At 46.5% G+C, this 13240-nt stretch overlaps 1 protein-coding gene across 1 annotated transcript in view; it reads right to left on the bottom strand.

Moving 5' to 3' along the window:
* Nucleotides 1–13240, bottom strand: part of SHROOM3 (shroom family member 3) — a 192516-nt gene that overhangs the window by 59878 nt on the left and 119398 nt on the right.

Below are 13240 nucleotides of genomic sequence, written 5' to 3'. Positions count from 1 at the left end.
CCCTTAACTCTTTTCCTCCACACTCCCAGGCAGTCAGAAGATTTTAAGCCCTGCATGGCCAACGTGTTCTGCCATGACAACAGGTGCATTTCTTCTCCTTAGGAGAATCTCCGCTCCCGAGTTTCCACATGCCCGACTTTAAGGCCTCCTCTTGATCAGACGGTCGCCTGTATCAGGCTCTAAAGCAGGTTTGTTCATCATTCCACTTTGCTGCGTACCAGTGGTGTGTTTTCAGCGTCTGCCTTTGAGGACCTTTCTGAGACTTTGAGAACCTACGCCCCCACACATGTCCTACGAACAGGAATCCGGAGAAGACGCAAATGTGTGCTCTTTCTCCTCTGCATGAGCGTTGGCTGAGAAGAGGTGGCATTATCAAATGGCTGCTCGTTCCTTTTATTTCAGGACATGGAGGGAGATGACCAGGGAGTTTCCATTTCTCAGATATGCTTCCACAGCCAAGCACCATCACCCCTTTCTGTACATTACTTTTCTGATCCAATTTAGGATTCCTGGCTTTGAATACAGTCAATATAAGCCTAAGCTTGAAGTCTGAGGTTCTGTCACTTATGAACGAAAGACACTGAGAAAACTGCCCCCTGAGCCTCCGGCTCTGCATGGTAATGTAAAAATAAGACGGCACACCACGGTTAGGAGCCTCTCTGAGCTGGAGTCCTGGCTGTTCCTGCTAATTAGCCCTGTGACACTCCTCTCTGTGCCCCAGTTCTCTCGTCTCTAAAATGGGTGTAAAAGAATACCCACACTTTCACAGAGCTATTGAGACGCTTAACCTAATTCTGATGAAGCACTTAGAGCCTGGCACATATTCAGCACTCAGCAAATTAGCCAACACTACCATGCCTATCTTGCAAAGCTGCTGTAAGGTTTCTAGATGATGTCTATTAACTGTTTAGCATCCTGCCTACCCATGGTATATGCCTAATTATTCTCATTATCATTTTACTGCAGAACCTCTATTTTAGAGCTTCTTCCAGCTAAGATGTTATACAAAATAGACAGAACTAAAGAGACCTAATCTGTGCTTGGAAGTAAGAGCAAGAAGAGCTCTGGCCAGGGGTGCCTGGGTGGCTCAGTCAGTTAGGTGTCTGCCTTCGGCTCAAGTCATGATCCCGGGGTCCTGGGATCGAGCCCTGCATCGGGCTCCCTGCTCCGCGGGGAGCCTGCTTCTCCCTCTCCCTCTGCCTGCTGCTCCCCCTGCTTGTGCGCACGCTCTGTCAAATAAATAAAATCTTTAAAAAAGAAAAGAAGAGCTCTGGCCAGAGAGTTAACATGTCAAAGCCTTTTGCAGAATTCATCGTGTGGTCCCCGATTAGGATTACTTATACAACCCTCAGTGGCACCAAACCCTCTAGCTTAAACTGGGGCGGGCAGTAGATTCACAGGCGCCTCACCATCAGATGTGTGAGTTTAAAGATTATATGAACCTAAGGAGCATGCCCAAGACCACCCATTGGTATAATCTGTTCTGCCAGCAAGCCTTCCTTTCTAGCTCTCCGCTAGCTCCTGATGTTGACTGCTACAGGCAAACAAAGACCAAGCCTGAACTTTCATAAAACCTTTGTGGCATTTAATAACTTCCTCATTTTTGGCCCAAACCACAATCGCTGGCTCCGTCCCTGCCACAAGCCCTTTCCTCTTTCCTTGCCTACTCCCCCTTCCTGGGAGGCACAAAGGGATGGAAGGTCCAGGGGTACACTGTCCCACTGAAGGGCTAGCAGCAAGAGCAGACAAATGGGGAAAAGATGGAAGCACAAAGAACAGGAGATGATCTAAAAAGGAGATGACTTCCTCTTTTTAAGGATTTTTAATACGTGACTCTTTGCAACCCTAGGAAAGCAGAGACCGGCACCCCAGCACTGCTCTCGGGGCTACATGTGGTCCTGTCACCTGCCACCTCCAGGGGACCCGCTGAGCTTAGCAACTGGGTGTGAGGTTTCGTGTAACCCATGTGGCTTGTTGCTGACTGCACCCCCCAGGCTAAATCACAGCCCGGCCTCCCTGCTGATCTTCCCCTCCCCCCACCCTGGATGGGCTGGCACACGAGTGGGCTGTCTGGCTATATCATACAAACTAGAACAAACTAGAAAAGAGGTTAGAGAGCATGCAGGAAGAATCGCCAGCACCTAGAACACAGCTTTTCTGCCTTTCTGGAATAATCTGGACAACAAATAACATTTAAAAACTTCATATGTTCTAATGAAAAAAAAAAATTCTATAGTGAATCGAGGCATAAAATAGTCCTGGAATGAATGTTGGGAAGCCTATCACCTTGGAATCACTTCACCCTTTCCTCTCCCCGCTGGTTATCTTAGCTCACACTGAACTTAGGCCGTCCCTGGAATGCACATTGTCCCACCCCACCTAAGGTTACCTGCCTCACAACAGACTGGAATTGACAAAGCCTAGAACGTGCTTTGATCTCATTAGGAAGCGGTGCCCCATTGGTGCTACCATGGTGATCACTTGAGCAGAACAGACTCCAAGTCCTTCCTATAAAAGGATATGCCTGGGGCGCCTGGGTGGCTCAGTCCCTTAAGTGTCCGCCTTTGGCTCGGGTGGTGATCTCAGGGTCCTGGGATCGAGTCCCACATCGGGCTCCCTGCTCAGTGAGGAGTCTGCTTCTCCCTCTGCCTGCAGCTTCCCTTGCTTGTGCTTTCTCTCTCTGACAAATAAATAATTAAATCTTTAAAAAAAAAAAAAGATATATATGCTTTCCCATATATCATGAATTATTCTCATAACTTCTCTAAAGGCAAGAACTAATTCTTTTAGCCCCCTTTTCCAGATGAACAAGCCGAGACAGAGAAGTTGTATATCTTAGCTCAAACCACACATGGAATCAGACTCGCTTGGGATAGAAAAAAAAAAAAAATCACTGACAACCACTTCCTCTTCTTCCTTTCAGTTTAAAAGCTTCAAAAATGTTGAGGTTTATCTCACAAATTCTATAGGCCTTGTAATTACTAACCCAGATGTGGCCAGAATGGGTGGAGAATGGTGACTGGGGGGACATTAATTAAACATACCAAATTAATTAACATTAATAAACAATACATTAATAAACATAACATTAATTAAACATTACCAAATGAGCTAATTTTTACTTAAAAGATACTCCAGGGGCACCTGGGTGGCTCAGTTGTTAAGCGTCTGCCTTCGGCTCAGGTCATGACCCCAGGGTCCTGGGATCGAGCCCCGCGTCGGGCTCCCTGCTCCGCGGGAAGCCTGCTTCTCCCTCTCCCCCTCCCCCTGCTTGTGTTCCCTCTCTCGCTGTGTCTCTCTCTGTCAAATAAATAAATAAAATCTTAAAAAAAAAAAAAAAGATACTCCAAGGTACACTGTTTTACTTAAAAATACCCAAAGATACATCGCAGAAGCCTTGGAATCAATGAAACAAGTTCAAGTGAAAAATACAAACAGAGACCAAACAGCTCTCCAGCCTTATGGGGGCTACTTCCAAGATCCCAAAAGGTACCATATTCTCCTGGCTTATCCGTACTTGTCCTGCAGGATTCAGTTTGGACATCATCCCCTCTGGGTGCAAGTTGGGGATGAGGTGATGCGCTCCATGCTAGCTAAGCTGGCTACAGATGTGCATTTCAAAGTGCAAGTCACACTGTCTTCTGACCACCTGTTTGCTGGCCTCTCTTCCGCAGCAGGCTCAGGCAAGCGACCCAGCTTGCTGCCTAGCACACAGACGTGCTTGATAATTATTTGTTAAATGAATGAAATACTGCCAAATGTTCAACAGATCTGCAACATTTCTTCCCTCCTGTCTCCTGTTAGTTCACTTAACTGGCTGGCAAAGCTAATGAAAATTCTGGGGGGCTGCTTTTATACTGCTTCCTGCTCTTCTCCAGTCTCAAGATCACAAATTATTGAGTGATGAAAGAGGACTCAAAGCAGACCTAAGAAGGTTTAGCAGGGGCTAAAAATAAATAAATAAATAAATAAATAAATAAAATAACTGTGATCCACAATCCCAATGTCATCTCTCTTCTCCAGTTAAGAAACAAGATATCCAGGCCAACCACCTACATTTCTACTTCCTACGATGAGTACATTCCTATTTCCTCCACCCTCTTCCCCACCACCCCCAATATTCATCACTCTTGAATATACACTGGCTGCTTTACCATTTGGTATTTCTGAACTGACTTTTAGCCAATATTAGAAGAAAAAGTTCCCAATCATTCTGTTCCTTGTGATGCTCTTGAACTGAACAAAAACGGGAATGCCTAGGGAAGCCGGAGTGAAAGCTGGAAGGAACCGAGCCACGTCTTTTAAATGATCCCTCCAGATCCCTTTAGATTCCTGGTTTCTATGGAGTTTAAACAGTTTTATTTTGTCTTGAGGTACAGTGGCAAAGAACCGTATCTCCTTAGCATGGACTGTTAACCACGTGAGGGACATGCTGGGTTTATCTGTAGAACCAGCAGTTTCTTCTTTTTTGTTGTGTTTTACCCAACAGGGAACAGCTTCCTCACTGGCCACTTCCACTCCTGTCCCCCTTCAATCCAGCATCTACCCAGAGGCCAGGGACACTTTTTTAAAAAATGGAAACGGCTTATATCATTCTCTAGTAAAACTCTGTGTAGCTGCTCCCTGCACTTTGGACAAAATTCAAGTCCCTTCACTTGGTTGTTGAGGCCGGAGTGACTTGGCTTCTGGTCCTCCCTTCCACAACACCCTCCCTCTCTGCCCTGAGCTCCCCACCCCACCGAACTCTTCACCTTCACACATGCTGTTCCCTCTGCCTGGAACAGTCTTCCTCCCAATTCTTCACTTGGCTGGCTCCTCCTTAGCCTTCTGGTCCTGGGTCAAACATCAGAGGCCACCTCATCTACGGCCAAAGTCTCTCTCCAGGCACCTGCTCTTTTCCTTCATGGCACTAATGGCGGCATGGAATCATTCACGTGTACATGGTCTGTTCCTTCTACTGAACAGCAAGCTCACTGAGGTCTGGGCCCACGGCTGGCTTGCCCTCAGTTTTGCTTTTTAAACCACCATGCACCTAGAGCCTACCACGGTGCAGTGGATCACCGTAGGCACATAGCAGAGATGTGCTGAATGGATCATAGGAGACTATAAAGGGAGTAATTGGGGGATGCATCCAGAATGGAGTTCTCCGCCCATCAACTCTTGAAGGTATTTACCATACACATTTTGGGGAAGGCGGGTCTCTCTTCTTTTCATTGTTTTCTCTATAAGACTGTCAGCCAATTTCTTTTGTGAAAGTATAATATTCGGTTCTATTTGGTCCATCTCATTAGCAGCGGCCTTTTGTGGGGTGGAGAGGACCAGTGTTGGGGGACTGTGCCTGAGCCTTCCCACAAACAAACAGGTGGCAAAGCTCTGTGAAGCTTTGCTGCCTTATGTTTTGAAGCAGCCAGAATGCTTTTTGAGATTAAGCGGACAGAAGTGCATTTATACAGCCCTGAGTTGGACCTCAGAGCCCTTTGGAGAAATTCCTTTGGATTTAGGCTGGATGCATGAGTGTACTCATTTTCATAATTTGCCTTATTAAAAGTCATGTTCTTGGTTTCCTGTGTTTCTTTTTCTTGTCCCGTTCCATGTCCATCACGCATGAAGCTGGTCTAATTATCATCTCTCTCCTGGGAGCAGTGTCATTGCCGGAGGCTTCCCACGGATCTCCCCTCAGTCTCCGGGAAGGGGAGAAAGCGAGCCTGGATTCTCGGCTCCTCCAGGGTCTGGAAGAACATTTTAAGAACTGATGCCACTGGGTACAGATCTCTGTTCTTAGCCTAACATAGCTGTTCTCCGTTTTCTGATGACTATTTATCATACTTTTCACACTATGAAAAAGAAACTGCCCTTTCTTTAGAAGTCCCCTGTTCCTGTTACTGTTCCTCGCCTTTTGGTCTATATACGTATATATACACGTCTATATATTTAGACCTAGCCTTCCGGGTCACTGTCCCTCCCTTACTCTTTTTTCTTTTATTTTTTTTAAAGATTTTATTTATTTATTTGACAGAGAGAGACCCAGCGAGAGAGGGAACACAAGCAGGGGGAGAGGGAGAGGGAGAAGCAGGCTTCCCGCTGAGCAGGGAGCCCGATGCGGGGCTCGATCCCAGGGCCCTGGGATCATGACCTGAGCCAAAGGCAGATAATCTTAACGACTGAGACACCCAGGTGCCCCATCCTTTTTTGTTTTTTAAATAACTAGTTACCATCTAGGAAGCTCACTCTGTATTCTCTCAGGCCTGAACCCTAGCTGGTGCTTTCCATCATAGGCATATCACTGACTTGTACTTACAAGCCTCTTCTTTCTGCTCACCCGCCCTGGTTCGGCCACTTGCTGATTACAGGAGGGCCCCATGTAACCCTTCAGTCATGCAGAGATGTGAAAGGTAGGGCTCAGACCTGTGTCCGTTTGTACCTCCTGCTCTTGCTGCTGCTTTTTCTCATTTAGTATCCCCTGAAACCTCCCACTGGATCCACATGTACAATTTACACCACTGGCATTCAGTGTATTTCTGATGATTTTTGAAACCATAAGCTTAACCATTTCCAGATCCTAGCCAATGACTTCTTTGTCAACATTTGCACCAGGACTGGAAAAGGGTGGGTAGGGGAAAAAACCAAATGACTGGCCAAATCTTTTAACCTACCTAGTAAACACTGAATCTGCTTCACATTGACTTTTGACTCAAATCCCTCCACCCACTGAAGCCTATACATACATAGGTAGCCCAGAGCGAGGGCTTAAGAAAACCAAGAGCCCTCATACAAGGCCCTACGGTTGAACCGAGGTTATCTTCGCCACTGGGGGGGTACGGCCCTCACTGCAAACTCTCAGAGCCTGCCCTTAAATCAGCTCTGACAAGTGGCAGACTGTGTAAGTTGTATTAATGTGGGTCTGGAACCAGCTGCTTTTGTTCGTGCTTAGGCTCTGTTACCTAATAGGTGTTTGACCTCTGGCAGATCACTTAACCTCTTGTGCCTCAGTTTCCTCCTCTACCAAACAGGGTAATAATAGCACTGGCATCAAAGGGTAGTTGGGAGGCTCGAACAAGCTGATGTGTAAAAAGCACTTAGAGCCTAGCAATAAATACTAACTTCCTACCAATAGGACAGACACTTACATTTATTAGGCACATGGTATACACCAGATACTGTACTTTAACAACAAAATTCAGTGAATTTTCTTATCATTTGAAATAGGATCCTCATATCAGAAAAAGAAAGCAAAATGAGGGGCGCCTGGGTGGCTCAGCCGGTTAAGCGTCTGCCTTCAGCTCAGGTCATGACCCCGGGATCCTGGGATCGAGCCCCCCCACCCTGCTCCCTGCTCAGCAGGGAGCCTGCTTCTCCCTCTCCTCCCCACGTGTACTCTCTCTCTTTCTTTCTCTGTCCCTATCTCTGTCTCTCGCAAATAAATAAAATTAAAAAAAAAAAGTAAAATGAAATAAAACAAGTAGAAAAAGGAAATGGCTGAAGGCCACGCCCTCTCTGCACCGCCCCCCGAGGATCACTGGGCTTTGAATACTTTTTTCTTCGGAATTGCCACATGCTAAGGCATGCGAGCCTGCCATTCCTTCCACATCACCTTTTTGCTACTTCTATGAGACAAAAAGAGCCTGGCGTGTGGTAACTACCATGAGATGCGGCTATTACCGTTCAATCACAGTGGTCTACAGGAGACAGAGGAACAAGAGAAGTCACCCAAAGGGTGTGACAGGATGGTTGGTGTAATGATGGGCTCTCAAATTCCCTAAAAAAGGAAAACTGCGAAGGTCCAAAGCTTTTGGGGAGGCATAGAAATAAATATTTAACTCCAGAGTGAAGGATCATGGCAACAAGAACAAGAACTATGGCGCGTGAGGAAGGCCCCTTGGGCACAGACTAGAACAGAGGACCCAGCCACTGGTCTGAAAGAAAGAGTTCCTCAAGCACAAGGGTGTCAGAATTAGCTCGAGGAGCTCTTCCAGGGGCCTACCCTTATCAGAGGAGTCCCAGGTACCGGGCAGAAATGGCGCTTCGGCCAATGTACGTGCACAGCCGTCCTAAAAACAGGAGTTTGGGCCCAGCTTTCTTGAGTGCCTGGAGTCCCCCCGCACCAGGTTCTGGGGCAAGACACCCCTCCCCTCCCCTCCTGCAGGCGAGAGGACATGGAGGGACTCTGGTTCTGGAAGGTTCCTGGGGTCGCAATGTGGTCTGTGGGAGTCAAGGTTTCCCTCTCCATCTACATCTACAAAATAAGCTGCTCCTGTCCTAAACCTGCCTAAAGAGAGAAAATAGGTCCCTTGCTAAATTTGGCATCAGCTGAGGAATCTTAGCAAAAATGAACTCACCTCCCCCCTCCTTGTTTGTGAGGAAGGCCTAATCCTTACTTTGCCCAAGAGGATTATTGGGTCTTAGAAAGAAGCTCACATGCACTTTTTTTAAGCTCATGCCAACTGCATTTGTGTCCACAATATGCAAGATTCGTTCTGCTGTTTAGGGTAGATAATAGACATTCCATGCTATTTAAATGCCTCCGAATCACAAACCTAAATGTTTCCAACTTCTGCTCTCACCCAAAGCAGGAATCTATCTGTCTCCCAAGCTTTCCCGCAGCTGTTGCGTTGTATTCTTGGGAAGCAGGTCTGAATGGAAGGCAAGGTACCAAAATGCAGACAATTTGTTTTTTGTTTGTTGTTTTTAAAGATTTTATTTGATAGAAGAAAGAATGTGAGAGCGCATGCGCAGGAGCGGGGGTGGGGGGGGGGGGGGGGGCAGGCAGAGGGAGAAGCAGACTTCCTGCTGAGCAGGGAGCCCACGGGGCTCCATCCCAGGACCCTGGGATCATGACCTGAGCCAAAGGCAGTAGCTTAACCAACTGAGCCAACTAGGCGCCCCCAGGCAATTTGTGGAAAGGTAATTGTGGTTTACAATATACCTTTTCAAGGTGTTTGTAACTATGGTTCTACAGGCTGAGTTTCTACTTGTCCCCAACATTTTTCCTTTCCTTTGGTTACTACAGGATTAGCGTAACAGGGTCTAGAGTTTTTGGGTTTTTTTTAATCCAGTATGTCCCTACTCACCCCAATACTACCCTATACCCTCCAGGGGAATTCTGGACCCACTGACATGTAACACAAAAGTGGCACTGACAAAATCTATGTCTTGAGTTTAGCATAGCATTCTCAAAACATCATTTAAAAATACTACAAACTGGGGCACCTGGGTGGCTCAGTCGTTAAGCGTCTGCCTCCAGCTCAGGGCATGATCCCAGCGTCCTGGGATCGAGTCCCTCATTAACCTCCTTGCTCAGGAGGGAGTCTGCTTCTCCCACTCCCCCTGCCTGTGCGCGCTCTCTCTCTCTCTCTCTCTCTCTCTCTGTGTGTGTGTGTCAAATAAATAAAATCTCTAAAAAATACTTTATCGCTAAAAATGCTATCATCTAAGCTTTGAGCAAGTTGTAATCACTAATCACGGATTACCATAATAATGAAAAAAGTCTGAAATATTGCAAGAATATCAAAATGGGCCACAGTACCAGGAAGTAAGGAAATGCTGTTGGGGAAATGGTGCTGTTAGGCTTGCTCACTGAGGGGTTGCCACAAACCCTTACTTTGTAAAAAACACAGTACCTATGAAGCGCAACAAAGCGAAGTGCAATAAAATGAGGTATGTCTGTATTTAAAAGCAAGAGCAGGTGGGGAAGCGAGGGATCACTCTTCTCTGGGCAGAGCAGGTCCTTTCCCCTCCACTGAGCATTAACACAAAAGGAGATGGCATCAGGCAGGAGTGTGGCAGGTCATGGGGCAGCCAGGCCGGCCTAGGGCAAGAAATACCCTGTATGTCACCCCCCCTCCCCTCCTGCTGCAACCCCAACCTGCCAAGCCTGGGAAAGGTACAGAACCCATGACAAAGAGAAGGTACCGGACTGTGAACCCATGTCATGAATCCAGCCACAGAGCGGTGGCCTCAGCCCAGCCAGACCTGGCTCAGGAGGGGAGGCAGCCTCGACTCACTGTGGTATTCCAGCTGCTGGGGGGGGGTGTGTGAAGAGGTAACCATGGGAACCGACACAAAGGGCTTAAAGTTGAGGGGCAGAGGCTGGAGGCAATGGTGAAGAGGCAGAGAGGGACTTAAGTGCCGGTCTGGTTCTCCTCACTTGAGCCATGCACATCTATTGTGAGTCAGACTCAAAGACAAGGAAGTGGAGCTCGTACATAGCAGAGCAGCTTTAAAGGCTCAGGGACAGCCAGAGAGCCAAGATCCTTGCAGGGTTTTCCTCCCGGTTTCTTTTTTCCCCTTCAGAGAGCAGTTTCATCTCTCAGGAAGGTTGCCCTGTGATAATGTGGCTCACGTGGGCGGACGGAGCTGGTACACAACGGCATTCCTTCACATACAGGGCTGCAAGTAACACTTCCTAATGGGGCCCCTCCCCCACGGCCCCGAGCGGCAGCCCATTGCCTCGGGTGGGACTTCCCCTGCTGGCTGGGGAGCTTCTCTGGTGGGTCTGTAAGGAGACGGGGCCCGTTTGGGTAGTTGAGGAAAAAGTCCTGAGATTCTGGCTGTTGAGCTGCACTGCCAAGGAGAGGCCTGGATGATAAGAAGGCTAGCACAGAGCGTCTTGCACAACAAGACGAGGACCTTACGGAAGCAGCGGGTGGGGTAGACCTAGTGCAAAGGCTCTTCTCTAAACAGGAAATCGTATCTATAATTTATTTAACTACATGCTCCCCCTAGGCCTCCATTTTTTTTTTTTTTAAGATTTATTTACCCGTCTTAGAGAGGGGCAGAGGGAGAGAACCCCTCAAGCAGACTCCCTGCTGAGTGCAGAGCCTGATGCAGGGCTTGATCCCACGACCCATGAGACTATGACGGGAGCCAAAACCAAGAGCTGGACGTGCAACCGACTGAGGCACCCAGGCGCCCCTCCACACATTATTTTAATTGGCCATTGTGACCTAAGCCTTCATTAAATCAGTAGGGTTCTCAATGTACACTTGACATTCATTCATTTTTAAAGTCTAGCTCAGGGTTCTCCAGAATCTACTGAGGAAATGCCAATGGAAATAGGGAATACAAATACCCCAGGTCAGTTTACTTTCCCCTCTTACTGTGACAGGGCTCTGGACACCACCTTTCACCTGGCCTTGCTTTTGGAGACCAAGGTAGTACCACATCTATGTCAATCCCTACAAGGGCTTCACAAAATCTGGGCCAAATTCTAACAGGTGGCCTAGCTCTCCACCTGTCTTTGTTCCTGGATTGACTTCTTAGTTGGAGCCATTGGGGTGGTAGGAGGGTGAAGGACGGGACTCAGAGAGGGCCACTGACAGGCAGACTTTTGAGGGCCTGGGAAAAGAATCTGACACGTTCATTACCAACCCCCCCCACCCGCCCATGGTCAACCAAATCCTCCATCACCAGCGTTCACTTGCGTGCATCCTATAATGTTGGTGCTAGCGCCACTTACTGCAGTAATTTTTTATTGTTATGTTAATCACCATATATTACATCATTAGTTTTTGATGCAGTGTTCCATGATTCATTGTTTGTGCATAACACCCAGTGTTCCACGCAGAACGTGCCCTCTTGAATACCCATCACCAGGCTAACCCATCCCCTCACCCCCTCCCCTCTAGAACCCTCAGTTTGTTTTTCAGTCTTACTGCAGTAATTAAATCTTAAAAATAATTTTACCTAAAAGGGAAAAGCAAGTAACCTCCACTACGAGACTCATCAGTTGAGCGGCAGGATCCTGTGGAGTTCCAACCCTGGCAGCTCCATGCCCTCAGCAAACTATTTCATCTCTTGGGTTTGGGGTTTTCTCACCTCTAAAGGGGGGTAACAAGAGTGTCTACCTCACAGGAGTGTGAAGAAGATACAAGAAGACTCTCAGGCAGTGCTTCCCTCTGAGCAGAAAGTACTCAGTACAGAAATTAACACCCACCAGGTGCCGGGCTATTTACCTTTACATGTGTTGTGTCATTTAATGGTTAGAATGGCCTCAATCTGATAGTAGTAATACCTCTTTCAAGGTGTTATCACTCACCCTTCTACAGGTAAGGGAACTGAGGCTTGAAGATATTAAGCCCCAAACCACTGGCAGGTAGCAGAGCTCAGATTCAGATGTGGGGTGCTCGGTCTCCACAGCCTAAGACCTTTTCACTATACTGAACTGCCTTTTTATAGAAGAACATTTTGTTGTTCTTATTCTTAGGAAGATAATAAGAGAAAACCTTCGTGAGTAACTCTGATGTTTAAGAAAACAGTACCAATGGCAAAAAACAGAAACACAACAAACAAAACCAGGATTTAAACCTTCTCAAGAGGCTTAAAACAAAACAAAACAAAAACAAACCAAAAAAACCAACAAGACTAGCCTAAGACAGAGCCCTCTGCTCTGAAAAAAGTTCCTAGAGAAATGGATACACATTCACACTTACAGTCAGGGCGTCCATGAACCCGTGAGTGTAAAACATCTTATCAGTCATGATTGAATTCCCAGGGCTAATATGTTCTCAGTAAATGTGTGATAAATGTTTACTGAATGAATTACACCAACCCAACAACAAAATGCCTCTGTTGGAGTTGGCAAAGTAAATAAAGTCTTTCCTAAGCACTTTGTTGAACTTAAATAATTGAAGCTTAATGGATTAAGTAAACTATTATATTTACCACTCTGTCCAAGGTATCCTATTGAAAATTCAAGTTAGTTTGCCCCTTTAAAACAAAACACAGTATCAATTTGATACAGAGTTCAAGAGTTTTTGTCCACCTACCTACATCTTTAGAAAGAGGGTGTAAAATGTAACCTTTTCGCCTGGATTCCCAGAGAAAGCTGTAAGCGTGCTCTGGTCGTTCGGCTTCAACAAATTTCATTAAATCAGTCCTCAAAAACATTGGGGTTTGCCTAGTGGGTATTTCCTCTCTTTTTTTACCTCTGCTGGCAACGAAAAGCCCCACTGGTATTTTGAAAAGGTAGGCTGTAGGCAAGAACTTTAAATTCCCTGCAACCTCAAAGAAAGAACTTACTAAAAAGAAAATACATATAATGCTAAGGAGATCAGTTAATAGGTTACAGGATCCTTCATAATCTTAAGTAAATGAGATAGATGGCTTTTACAAAAAGTACAAATAATTTTATCAACACCAAAACCACATTTATATTTCTCACAGTGCATGGGATTATTAGCCGACACTTATTCAGTCCTTACTAAGCTAAGTACTTTCATTATCAAACTCAGTCCACACAACG

Source organism: Callorhinus ursinus, unplaced genomic scaffold (assembly GCF_003265705.2).
Source record: "Callorhinus ursinus isolate GAN/ISIS: 27379988/994484 unplaced genomic scaffold, GSC_fseal_2.0 scaffold4, whole genome shotgun sequence".
NCBI classification, from domain to species: Eukaryota; Metazoa; Chordata; class Mammalia; order Carnivora; family Otariidae; genus Callorhinus; species Callorhinus ursinus.
The sequence above is the reverse complement of the archived record's forward strand: the minus strand, read 5'-3'. Positions and strand labels throughout refer to the sequence as shown.